We start from the raw sequence: 14405 nt of genomic DNA, 5'->3' as shown, positions 1-14405 counted from the left end.
TCAGACCATGGGGGAACGTGTCTACACCCCAGATAAAACCTTGGGTTCAGACACATGTCTCTCTGGGTGAGTGAGTAAGTGTGTGTGTGTGTGTATCTCCCTCCTTTGATGTTTGGGCCAGGAACAGCATCTCTGTGGAGAGGAGAACCTCAGCCAGAATTAGGATTGAGGCAATTACTTTTTTTTCCATTATTAAATGAGATTCATTCGTATGCTCTGTCTGATCTGACACGGTGGAACAGAGTGCAGGTGGTTCTGTCAAGAGACCTGCTGTGTAACAACACGATGTTCTGCCATTGAGCTAAAGTCTATAGGCATTGGCTTGGGGAGCTAATGCATGTCTTCACTGAACCACCTTCGTTACAACAGCATTGTGAATATTTCGTACTGTTTTTCATTGACATATATGAGACCTCAAGTTCAAATTTATTATGCTGTTTGTTACTGGGAGAATGGTGGCTGTTTTACAAAATTACAAGTCTGTAACTACCTCTAACAAGCAACAACAATGATTAATACAGTTGAAGTCGGAAGTTTACATACACTTAGGTTGGAGTCATTAAAACTAGGTTTTCAACCACTCCACAAATTTCTTGATAACAAACTATAGTTTTGGCAAGTCGGTTAGGACATCTACTTTGTGCATGACACAAGTAATTTTTCCAACAATTGTTTACAGACAGATTATTTCACTTATAATTCACTGTATCACAATTTCAGTGGGTCAGAAGTTACACTAAGTTTACTATGCCTTTAAACAGCTTGGAAAATTCCAGAAAATGATGTCATGGCTTTAGAAGCTTCTGATAGGCTAATTGACATAATTTGAGTCAATTGGATGTGTACCTGTAGATATATTTCAAGGCCTACCTTCAAACGCAGTGCCTCTTTGCTTGACATCATAGGAAAATCAAAAGAAATCAGCCAAGACATCAGAAAAAAAATTGTCGACCTCCACAAGTCTGGTTCATCCTTGGGAGCAATTTCCAAATGCCTGAAGGTACCACGTTCATCTGTACAAACAATAGTATGCAAGTATAAACACCATGGGACCACGCAGCCGTCATACCGCTCAGGAAGGAGACGCGTTCTGTCTCCTAGAGATGAACGTACTTTGGTGCGAAAAGTGCAAATCAATATCAGAACAACAGCAAAGGACCTTGTGAAGCTGCTGGTGGAAACAGGTACATAAGTATCTATATCCACAGTAAAACGAGTCCTATATCGACATAACCTGAAAGGCCGCTCAGCAAGGAAGAAGCCACTGCTCCAAAACCGCCATAAAAAAGCCAGACTACGGTTTGCAACTGCACATGGGGACAAAGATCGTACTTTTTGGAGAAATGTCCTCTGGTCTGATGAAACAAAAATATAACTGTTTGGCCATAATGACCATCATTACATTTGGAGGAAAAAGGAGGGATATTGCAAGCCAAAGAACACCATCCCAACCGTGAAACACAGGGGTGGCAGCATCATGCTCTGGGGGTGCTTTGCTGCAGGAGGGGCTGGTGCACTTCACAAAATAGATGGCATCATGAGGAAGGACAATTATGTGGATATATTGAAGCAACATCTCAAGACATCAGTCAGGAAGTTAAAGTTTGGTCTCAAATGGGTCTTCCAAATGGACAATGACCCCAAGCATACTTCCAAAGTTGTGGCAAAATGGCTTAAGGACAACAAAGTCAAGGTATTGGAGTGGCCATCACAAAGCCCTGACCTCAATCCTATAGACAATTTGTGGGCAGAACTGAAAAAGCATGTGCGAGTAAGGAGGCCTACAAACCTGACTCCGTTACACCAGCTCTGTCAGGAGGAATGGGCCAAAATTCACCCATCTTATTGTGGGAAGCTTGTGGAAGACTACCCGAAACGTTTGACCCAAGTTAAACAATTTAAAGGCAATGCTACCCAATACTAATTGAGTGTATGTAAACTTCTGACCCACTGGGAATTTGATGATAAAAGCTGAAATAAATCATTCTCTCTTCTATTATTCTGACATTTCACATTCTTAAAATAAAGTGGTGATCCTAATTGACCTAAGACAGGGAATTTTTACTAGGATTAAATGTCAGGAATTGTGAAAAACTGAGTTTAAATGTATTTGGCTAAGATGTATGTAAACTTCTGACTTCAACTGTATGTGGACTTTGTACCTTATACAGTATGTTGATTGTTACCCACAGCCAAGATATTCTCTGGGAGGTTCCTGTGAATGGAATCTTAAATGACTGGTTAAATCTTGATTACTCTAGGCGTTAATACACATTTTACTGAAACCTTTTCAGTGAAGTACAAAGGGACAATACGTCATTTTGATTCTCCTTATTGAGGTAGTTATTCACAGCACCACAGGTTACTTGTGCTCTCAACATGACTGTTATTTCAAGGTTTAGATTCAAGAGAGAGAATCTCTCCTTTGGCATGAAAGTGAAAAGAATCCATTATTATTATTTGTCATCATGTTTTTGTTCTCTTTCTTATGTTCTTCCGTGTATATAAATAATAATAAATAAACATTAAGGTATGGCCTAATGGCACAGTTGAATAAATGTGAAAATACGAGATAATTACGCTCATGGAGACAAATCAGTAATAATCCTAACAATTCTCATCATTAGCTAGGCTCCATCTGTTGAGTAGCTCTATACTAATCTATATAATCACTGCGACAACGTGATCCTCATCTATTTTTACCATTTTATATAATGAATGAGGTATAAAACAAAATGCAGTAACTGAACAATATGAGGAAGGGGTATTAATATTGTAATGATGTGTTTTCTGACGGGTTTAAAACCAGGATTTAGTTTTGGTGGATAGTACAGTATCATAGACAATGCACGTTTTATTACAATGGTAAGCTGCACTAAAGTTCATCATCTATTATTAAAATGGAGAGTTGCTGTAGAGCTGTCAAGATTGTCAGGATTGTGAGGAGACCAGATTTTTCTTCACAGGACTGAGGATATAAACGCCTCTTAACAGATCTATTCCCTCGACAGCAGCATCTTTCACATAACATCAGAGAACATAATCACCAACCCCTCCTCCTTCTCCCCCACTCTTCTCCTCCCCCCTCTCCCCCCTCTCCTCCTCCTCCTCCTCCTCTAAGAACTGTTCTCCTCTCAAAGGAGCACCAGCCAGGAGTCTCTTTCTTTTTCAAGACCATCTCTCTCAACTTAAAAAAAAAAGAAGAAGTGACTCTACTTGAAGTGCAGCAGCAGTAATGCCTAAAACGTTCTTTCACCAGATGGGTGAGAACATCAAAGAGTGTTTGCCATGTACACCTGGGAAGGAGGGAGTCCCTGGTATGGAGGGAAGGAGGCAGCAGCAGTAAGCTAGGCTAGGCGCTAGTAGCTTCACACAGAGACCTGAGGACTGGCCCGCAACAATAACAGCGCTGGGTGTTTCTTGAACCAGTATCTGTGCGTTAGAGAACTCTCTAACTCCCAGGAAACTCTGATTCAAACATCCATTCACCAGCTCTGCAAAGCATTATAATCTCAAAAAACGTTTGTTGATCACCAAATACGGAGTTTCGCTGAACAACTATCTTCATTTGCTCCTGTTACGGCCGGTATGTACTTCCAAAAAAGGTCTAAATAAATAAATAAAATATTTGGCACCTCCAATGTATTGTGTTGTACAGTGCCTTCAGAAAGTATTCACACCCCTTGACTTTTTCCTAATTTTGTTGTGTTACAAGGTGGGACTAAAATGGATGTCTTTTTTTGTCAATAATCTACACAAAATAATCTGTAATATGAAAGTGGAAGAAAAATTCTAACATCATGAGAAATAAAACGCTAATATATCTTCATTACCATAGATCTTGCCATAGATTTTCAAGCCGATTTAAGTCAAAACTGTAACTATGCCACTCAGGAGGATTCAATGTAATCTTAGTAAGCAACAGTGAATATTTGGCCTTGTGTTTTAGGTTATTGACGTGATGAAAGCTAATTCTGTCTCCCAGTGTCTGTTGGAAAGCAGACTGAACCATGTTTTCCTCTAGGATTTGATGTGTGCTTGGGTCTATTCTGTTTTGCCCCAAATATAACACTTTGTATTCAGGACATAAAGTTCATTTATTTGCCACGTTTTGCAGTATTACTTCAGTGCCTTGTTGCAAACAGGATGCATGTTTTGGAATATTTTCATTCTGTACAGGCTTCCTTCATTTCACTCTGTCAGTTAGGTTAGCATTGTGGAGTAACTACAATGTTGTTGATCCATCCTCAGTTCTCTCCTATCACAGCTATTAAACTCTGTAACTGTTTTAACGTCACCATTGGCCTCATGGTGAAATCCCTGAGTGGTTTCCTTCCTCTCCGGCAACTGAGTTAGGAAGGACGGCTGTATCTTTGTAGTGACTGGGTGTTTTGATACACCATCAAAAGTTAATAACTTCACCATGCTCAAAGGTATATTCAATGTCTGCTTTTAAAAAAACGTTTACCCATCTAACCATATGTGCCCTTCTTTGCGAGGCATTGGAAAACTTCCCTGGTCTTTGTGGTTGAATCTGTGTTTGAAATTCACTACTCGACTGAGGGATCTTAGAGATAATTGTATGTGTGGGGTACAGAGATGGGGTAGTCATTTAAAAAGCATTTTAAACACTATTATTGCACACAGAGTCCCTGCAACTTATTATGCGACTTGTTAAAGACATTTTTACTTCTGAACTTATTTAGGATTGCAATAACAAAGGGGTTGCATACTTATTGACTCAAGACAAATTTCGAAAAACATAATTCCACTTTGACATTATGGGGTATTGTGTGTAGGCCAGTGACACAAAATATAGAATCAATTTCAAATTCAGGCTGTAGCACAACAAAATGTAGAAAAATTAAAGGGGTGTGAATACTTTCTGAAGGCACTGTAGACTTCGGACCTGTGCATGGCAGTAATTAGTGATTACATTTTATTGGAGGTGCCGAAGAGGCCTTTTTTCAGTGGGTTGTAAACTTTTATTTAGACCTTGTTTGGAAGTATATACCGGCCGTAACAGGAGTAAATGAAGATGCTCAGTGAAACTCCATATTTGGTGATCAATGAACATATGTTTACATTATAACACTTGCAGAGCTGATGAATGGGAGTTTGAATCTGAGCTTTCTGGGCGTTAGAGGTCCCTTAGGGACTGTACGTTAAATTATAATGAGCGATACCTGGAGAAAATCAGACCTCTCTGAAATGAAAATGGACGGCCCTCCCTTCAGTAGAATCTATTTTTACCCGACCCTCCCTGAACGCTTAAAAAGAAAAAAACATAAAGTGGATAGCAGAGAACATGCCTACCGTTTACCATCAAGCAGAATCTTTTTGAATACCACAACAGAGCATGACAACGAATGAGCGCATGCTGCAGCACCGGAGACGTTTTGATTTCTATACAGGCTATTGTTAAATAGGAGGATACTGTAAAATTTCGATTAATAGCCCAGGCATTTATTTGCTTAAATCACTGAACACAACAGGCGCTTATTAGAGACAGGCTTCTATTTGAGCCAGGCGTCTATTTCCTTAATGCAAACGGCTTTTACTAATTTGTACATTTAATTGTTTAATTCCAGCATTAACCTCCAGCATTTTAATCAATTTCTTCATTTCTTGCACTAATGTGTTATCATTTACACACTGTGTCATGTTTCTTTTGTCTTAGTATGCCTCTATTTTTTTTTTTATGTCCTTGACAGAAAAAATATTCTCCTCTTTGACTGTGTATTTTCGGCAATTCTTACTTTTGCCACTAGAGTGCGATCGGTCGATTTCTAGGGGTCTGTACTCCCGAAGTTGTTGACAGTTTTTATGCTTGCCAGTTAGCTAGCAGTTCTCAGCTGTTAGCAGTCAATGGCTAGCAGTTTCTTACTGGATACAAAAACGGATGATTTACATAATTTTTTTAAGTCATTACTGAATTATTTAATGTAACAAATCGAACATTAAACCTTGTAAACAATTCATGGTAATTCATTGTAACCCTAAAACAATACATTTAGACCTGGCATTTATTTGAAACAGGTGTTTATTTGCTGAAATGTGTGCTGTTGCCCGGCTATTAAAAGGGACAGGCGGCTATTTGAGACTCTGCGCTTAATTTAAGTTTTATGGTAGTCTAAGTTTGGAACAGTGCTAAAGTTGTCTATCAACCGTAAAAATGTAGCGCAACAGAATCAGTTAAAACTGAAGTATCTGATCAATGAATTCGAGAAAATGCCATTCGTTTTTTAACACAGCAGCCACATATCATAGGCCTATATGCACTTCCAACTTTTTTCATTTGGGAAACTATCATTTTCTAATTTATTCTATTTGATTAAACTATATTGTTGTTACAAAATAGATGTGTTGACTGTGATGAGGACATAGGAATATAAAAGCATCTGCTAGGCTAAATTAACAAACTAGGCATCCACAGCTCACTGCATGATCCTCAAACCAAAGACTGGCCAAACACACATTTCTAAAAGTGAATTCAAAGGTACTGTAGAATGACTGTATAACCTAATAAGCCATGGTTTAGTTATTTAATTCTAAGTAATTTTATTTGATTTTATACAGCCTAAAAGCGAAAATGTATAGGCATGTTGTTGAAGTGCTGTTGTTGATGTGTTGTTGAAATGCTTAGCACTCCGGCCAGTCTGTAGTGTGTCACACATGCTTCACAATGTATTTCTTAAATGGCAGGCTATAGCCTTATCAAATCAAATCTAATTTTATTTGTCACATACACGTGTTTAGCAGATGTTATAGCGGGTGTAGCGAAATGCTTGTGATTCTATCTCCGACAGTGCAGTAATATCTAACAATTTCACAACATTTACCCAATACACACAAAACTAGTAAGGAATGGGATTTAAGAATATATACATACAGTTGAAGTCGGAAGTTTACATACACTTAGGTTGGAGTAATTAAAACTTGTTTTTCAACCATTCCACAAATTTCTTGTTAACAAACTATAGTTTTGGCAAGTCGGTTAGGACATCTACGTTGTGCATGACACAAATCATTTTTCCAACAATTGTTTACAGACAGATTATTTCACTTATAGTTCACTTTATCACAATTACAGTGGGTCAGAAGTTTACATACACTAAGCTGACTGTGCCTTTAAACAGCTTGGAAAGTTCCAGAAAATAATGTCATGGCTTTAGAAGCTTCTGATAGGCTAATTGACATCATTTGAGTCAATTGGAGGTGTACCTGTGGATGTATTTCAAGGTCTACCTTCAAACTCAGTGCCTCTTTGCTTGACATCATGGGAAAATCAAAATAAATCAACCAAGACCTCAGAAAAAAAATGGTAGACCTCCACAAGTCTGGTTCATCCGTGGGAGCAATTTCCAAATGCCTGAAGGTACCACGTTCATCTGTACAAACAATAGTACGCAAGTATAAACACCATGGGACCACGCACTCGTCATACCGCTCAGGAAGGAGACGCGTTCTGTCTCCTAGAGATGAACGTACTTTGGTGTGAAAAGTGCAAATCAATCCCAGAACAACAGCAAAGGACCTTGTGAAGATGCTGGAGGAAACAGGTACAAAAGTATCTATATTCACAGTAAAACAAGTCCTATATCGACATAACCTGAAAGGCCGCTCAGCAATGAAGAAGCCACTCTTCCAAAACTGCCATAAAAAAGCCAGACTACGGTTTGCAACTGCACATGGGGACAAAGATCGTAGTTTTTGGAGAAATGTCCTCTGGTCTGATGAAACAAAAATATAACTGTTTGGCCATAATGAACATTGTTATGTTTGGAGGAAAAAGGGCGTACTTGCAAGCCGAAGAACACCATCCCAACCGTGAAGCATGGGGGTGGAAACATCATGCTGTGGGGGTGCTTTGCTGCAGGAGAGACTGGTGCACTTCACAAAATTGATGGCATCATGAGGAAGGAAAATTATGTGGATATATTGAAGCAACATCTCAAGACATCAGTCAGGAAGTTAAAGTTTGGTCGCAAATGGGTCTTCCAAATGGACAATGACCCCAAGCATACTTCCAAAGTTGTGGCAAAATGGCTTAAGGACAACAAAGTCAAGGTATTGGAGTGACCATCACAAAGCCCTGACCTCAATCCTATAGAACATTTGTGGGCAGAACTGAAAAAGCGTGTGCGAGCAAGGAGGACTACAAACCTGACTCAGTTACACCAGCTCTGTCAGGAGGAATGGGCTAATATTCACCCAACTTATTGTGGGAAGCTTGAGGAAGGCTCCCCAAAACGTTTGACCCATTAAACAATTTAAAGGCAATGCTACCAAATACTAATTGAGTGTATGTAAATTTCTGACCCACTGGGAATGTGATGAAAGAAATAAAAGCTGAAATAAATCATTCTCTCTAGTATTATTCTGACATTTCACATTCTTAAAGTAAAGTGGTGATCCTAACTGACCTAAGACAGGGAATTTTTACTAGGATTAAATGTCAGCAATTGTGAAAAACTGAGTTTAAATGTATTTGGCTAAGATGATTGTAAACTTCTGACTTCAACTGTATATGGACAAGCAATGACAGAGCGGCATGGACTAAGATACAGTAGAATATTATAGAATAGAATGCAGTATATACATATGAGATGAGTAGTGCAAGATATGTAAACATTATTAAAGTGACTAGTGTTCCATTTCTTAAAGTGACCAGTGATTTCAATAGGCAGCAGCAGCCTCTAATGTGCTAGTGATGGCTATTTAACAGTCTGATGGCCTTGAGATAGAAGCTGTTTTTCATTCTCTCTGTCCCAGCTTTGATGCACCTGTACTGACCTCGCCTTCTGGATGATAGCGGGGTGAACAGGCAGTGGCTCGGTTGGTTGATGTCCTTGATGATCATTTTGGCCTTCCTGTGACATCGGGTGTTGTATGTGTCTAGGAGGGCGGGTAGTTTGCCCCCGGTAATGCGTTCGGCATACTGCACCACCCTCTGGAGAGCCCTGCGGTTGTGGGCGGTGCAGTTGCCGTACCAGGCGGTGATACAGCCCGACAAGATGCTCTCAATTGTGCATCTGTAGAAGTTTTTGAGGGTTTTAGGTACCAAGCCGAATTTCTTCAGCCTCCTGAGGTTGAAGAGGCTCTGTTGCGCCTTCTTCACCACACTGTCTGCGTGGGTGGACCATTTCAGTTAGTCAGTGATGTGTACCCCAAGGAACTTCAAGATTTCCACCTTCTCCACTGCGGTCCCGTTGATGTGGATAGGGGGGTGCACCCTCTGCTGTTTCCTGAAGTCCACGATCATCTCCTTTGTTTTGTTGATGTTGAGTGAGAGGTTATTTTCCTGGCACCACACTCCCAGAGCCCTCACCTCCTCCCTGTAGGCGGTCTCGTCATTGTTGGTAATCAAGCCTACTACTGTTGTGTCGTCTGCAAACGTGATGATTGAGTTGGAGGCGTGCTTGGCCATGCAGTCATGGGTGAACAGGGAGTACCGGAGGGTGGCTGAGCATGCACCCTTGTGTGGCCATAGTGTTGAGGATCAGCGAAGTGGAGATGTTATTTCCTACCTTCACCACCTGGGGGCGGAAGTCCAGGACCCAGTTGCACAGGGCGGGGTTCAGACCCAGGGCCTCAAGCTTAATGATGAGCTTGGAGGGTACTATGGTGTTGAATGCTGAGCTATAGTCAATGAACAGGATTCTTACATAGGTATTCCTCTTGTCCAGATGGGATAGGGCAGTGTGCAGTGTGATGGCGATTGCATCGTCTGTGGATCTATTGGGGCGGTAAGCAAATTGAAGTGGGTCTAGGGTGACAGGTAAGGTAGAGGTGATATTATCTTTGACTAGTCTCTCAAAGCACTTCATGATGACAGAGGTGAGTGCTACAGGGCGATAGTCATTTAGTTCAGTTACCTTTGCTTTCTTGGGTACAGGAACAATGATGGCCATCTTGAAGCATGTGGGAACAGCAGACTGGGAAAGGGAGAGAATGAATGTGTCCATAAACACACCAGCCAGCTGGTCTGCACATGCTCTGAGGACGCGGCTAGGGATGCCGTCTGGGCCGGCAGCCTTGCGGGGGTTAACCTGCTTAAATGTCTTAATCACGCCGGCCATGGAGAAGGAGAGGCCACAGTCCTTGGTAGTGGGCCTCCTCAGTGGCACTGTGTTATCCTCAAAGCGGGCGAAGAAGGTGTTTAGCTTGTCTGGAAGCGAGACGTCGGTGTCGGCGACGTGGCTGGTTTTCTTTTTGTAGTCAGTGATTGTCTGTATACCCTGCCACATACATCTCGTGTCTGAGCCGTTGAATTGCGACTCCACTTTGTCTCTATACTGATGTTTTGCCAGTTTAATTGCCTTGCGGAGTGAGTAGCTACACTGTTTGTATTCTGCCATATTCCCAGTCACCTTGCCATGGTTGAATGCGGTGGTTTGTGCTTTTAGATTTGCGCGAATGCTGCCGTCTATCCACGGTTTCTGGTTAGGGTAGGTTTTAATAGTCACAATGGGCACAACATCACCTGTACACTTCCTGATAAACTCAGTCACTGTTTAAGTGTATTCGTCTAAATTATTTTCGGAAGCTACCCGGAACATATCCCAGTCCGCGTGATCAAAACAATATTATTAATGTTATTATTTCATAGCCTAAATAATTCATTTTTGTTCCTTCTTAGGCTACCTGGCTTTCTGCTGACTGATTTAGAGTTAGTATGTTGTTTGATAACATGTTTAAATGTTGAACATCATTTGATAGTGACAGAATCACACATTACTTCCCAAACAAAGTACTCTGAATGTCATAAAGACAAACAAAATATATCCTATATGCATCAGTCTGTCAGAATGGTGTGTGTAGGTGAGTGGAAGGAATCAAGCGCAGGACCCAGGATGACTTCAACCGTCTTTAGTAATGTTCCCAAAGCAACGAGAACAAGGAGTAGCCAACCCAACCGGGTGGCGCACACAATTACGCACAAAACACACAGTGCGTCAAAACAAGAAAAGCGCACACAGTGCGAGCTCTCGGTAAACACAACGAGAGAAATAATCCGAACTTCACAGAGGCAGGCTGACAATGAACAATCACGCATAACACCTGACCCAAACACACGAACTAAATAAGGGAAACAATTAATACACAAATAAGGGACAGGTGTTATGAAACAGACAAAACCAAAAGAACATGAAACATAGAACGGTGGCAGCTAGTACTCCGGAGACGACGACCGCCGAAGCCTGCCCGAACAAGGAAGAGGAGCAGCCTCGGCCGAAACCGTGACACAGTCACGTCTTTCCCCGGCATTTTTCAGCTTGTTTCTAGCATTGCGGACTAAATTGTCGTTATAGATCGTTTTATATAATCAGGTCCATTATGTATTTTTCAAAATCTTAAGCTAACAAGAAGTAGGCCTATGCTTTTAGCCGTTTTTTTTAACAAAAGCCACAATACCCTCACATACCCATTCAATTCAAGCCCCGGTTTTAACTTAACACACCAAGCCCTTCACTGACACTGAGATATATAAGGAGTGCACGGTGACTGAAGGAATTGGCTGACAAAATCTATGGGTAGTAGACTATAATTTTGTCTTTCAAACAGGTAGACCTACCTTTTATTTCTTGAATAGGAAGAAATAGGCTCCAACAGAAAGCCCTCTTGTTGTTAGTAGCCTAAATTCAAATTCAAATGAAGAATATTTAAAATAATTAGCCCTTCTTGAATTTGCCTACTTTCAGCACCCATGTGCTGTTCATCTCTGCGGCTGCCGCCGCTTCATAGTAATATAAGTTATGTATGTTACTCGAATATGGCTTATTGTGAGGTCAATAACTCTGATAAATAGCTTAATTATGGGCAACGAAATACACTACTCAAAAAAATTAAGGGAACACTTAAACAACACAATGTAACTCCAAGTCAATCACACTTCTGTGAAATCAAACTGTCCACTTAGGAAGCAACACTGATTGACAATACATTTCACATGCTGTTGTGCAAATGGAATAGACAACAGGTGGAAATTATAGGCAATTAGCAAGACACCCCCAATAAAGGACTGGTTTTGCAGGTGGTGACCACAGACCACTTCTCAGTTCCTATGCTTCCTGGCTGATGTTTTGGTCACTTTTGAATGCTGGCGGTGCTTTCACTCTAGTGGTAGCATGAGACGGAGTCTACAACCCACACAAGTGGCTCAGGTAGTGCAGCTCATCCAGGATGGCACATCAATGCGAGCTGTGGCAAGAAGGTTTGCTGTGTCTGTCAGCGTAGTGTCCAGAGCATGGAGGCGCTACCAGGAGACAGGCCAGTACATCAGGAGATGTGGAGGAGGCCGTAGGAGGGCAACAACCCAGCAGCAGGACTGCTACCTCCGCCTTTGTGAAAGGAGGAGCAGGAGGAGCACTGCCAGAGCCCTGCAAAATGACCTCCAGCAGGCCACAAATGTGCATGTGTCTGCTCAAACGGTCAGAAACAGACTCCATGAGGGTGGTATGAGGGCCCGACATCCACAGGTGGGGGTTGTGCTTACAGCCCAACACCGTGCAGGACGTTTGGCATTTGCCAGAGAACACCAAGATTGGCAAATTCGCCACTGGCGCCCTGTGCTCTTCACAGATGAAAGCAGGTTCACACTGAGCACATGTGACAGACGTGACAGAGTCTGGAGACGCCGTGGAGAACGTTCTGCTGCCTGCAACATCCTCCAGCATGACCGGTTTGGCGGTGGGTCAGTCATGGTGTGGGGTGGCATTTCTTTGGGGGGCCGCACAGCCCTCCATGTGCTCGCCAGAGGTAGCCTGACTGCCATTAGGTACCGAGATGAGATCCTCAGATCCTTTGTGAGACCATATACTGGTGCGGTTGGCCCTGGGTTCCTCCTAATGCAAGACAATGCTAGACCTCATGTGGCTGGAGTGTGTCAGCAGTTCCTGCAAGAGGAAGGCATTGATGCTATGGACTGGCCCGCTCGTTCCCCAGACCTGAATCCAATTGAGCACATCTGGGACATCATGTCTCACTCCATCCACCAACGCCACGTTGCACCACAGACTGTCCAGGAGTTGGCGAATGCTTTAGTCCAGGTCTGGGAGGAGATCCCTCAGGAGACCATCCACCACCTCATCAGGAGCATGCCCAGCCGTTGTAGGGAGGTCATACAGGCACGTGGCGGCCACACACACTACTGAGCCTCATTTTGACTTGTTTTAAGGACATAACATCAACGTTGGATCAGCCTGTAGTGTGGTTTTCCACTTTAATTTTGAGGGTGACTCCAAATCCAGACCTCCATGGGTTGATACATTTGATTTCCATTGATCATTTTTGTGTGATTTTGTTGTCAGCACATTCAACTATGTAAAGAAAAAAGTATTTAATAAGATGATTTCATTCATTCAGATCTAGGATGTGTTATTTTAGTGTTCCCTTTATTTTTTTGAGCAGTGTATAATGTTTTTATTAAAATCAATTATAGTAGTAGCAAGCTTACCTTCAGTCCTCCTCATCTTCGCACTCTCGCACTCAAACTGAACAGGACATCAGTTGGCACACAGATATTACTCTTATTTTTTATTTTTTTACAAATAAAAACACATTTCTGTAAGAAGCCTTTGATTCGCCTCCTGAAGTGCCACCGTACACAGCACAGCCATTAGTTAGGCAGCACAAAAGAGTTTACATCAGCAAGAGCAGGGCAGGCCAGGGCTCACGATTGGGATAGCCTATCCATTTCAGTGTGTAATGCAGTGTAGCCTAGTTTTATATACACCATCCCAGCACCGCAAAAACTCAGGAAGGAAGTACATTTTCTTAGTAATATAACTTTGCGCTGTGCTTCTGCGAGCATGCTCTTCGTATAGGCTATGCCTATAATGGATCACTTGATTGAGACCACTATAGGCGCACTTGATATTGCATGCCCAGCAGAGAATCAGGGATGAGGGGCAGCATCGGGCACACATTGAGATATAATAAGCAAATAATTCTCAAACACTAAGCAATATGACATTTCATTGATTACAAATTACATGACCCTCCCCTGAACTAAATAAAAAAATACTAAACCCTCCCATTGACTGAAATTGAAAAAGTATGACCCGCCCCCATTTTCCTCCGGGTAACAATTGCCTAAATGTCGACCGCTCCCTAATGCACAGATACTGGTTCAGGTGTTTCTACACCATTAACATTCAAAGGAGCAAGCACTCCACTTCGCTCTTACACAGCGTGTTTAAATTAAATATGTTTCATCTCTGTCTGTCACAACAGCTCTGTATAATGTAGGATGAGACAGGGTTGAATGTAGGTTACTCTGTTAGGATGACTGCTGCGGTACAGACACACTTCCTGCTAGTTATAGGGTTTGTAGGCTTCACATATTGAGTCATATTTTTTGCATAAGAAATTTGATTATTTTATGTGTTAATTAGCATTTC

This window comes from Coregonus lavaretus (genome assembly GCF_964263955.1).
Source record: "Coregonus lavaretus genome assembly, chromosome: 3".
NCBI lineage: Eukaryota > Metazoa > Chordata > Actinopteri > Salmoniformes > Salmonidae > Coregonus > Coregonus lavaretus.
Note: the sequence above shows the minus strand (reverse complement) of the source record.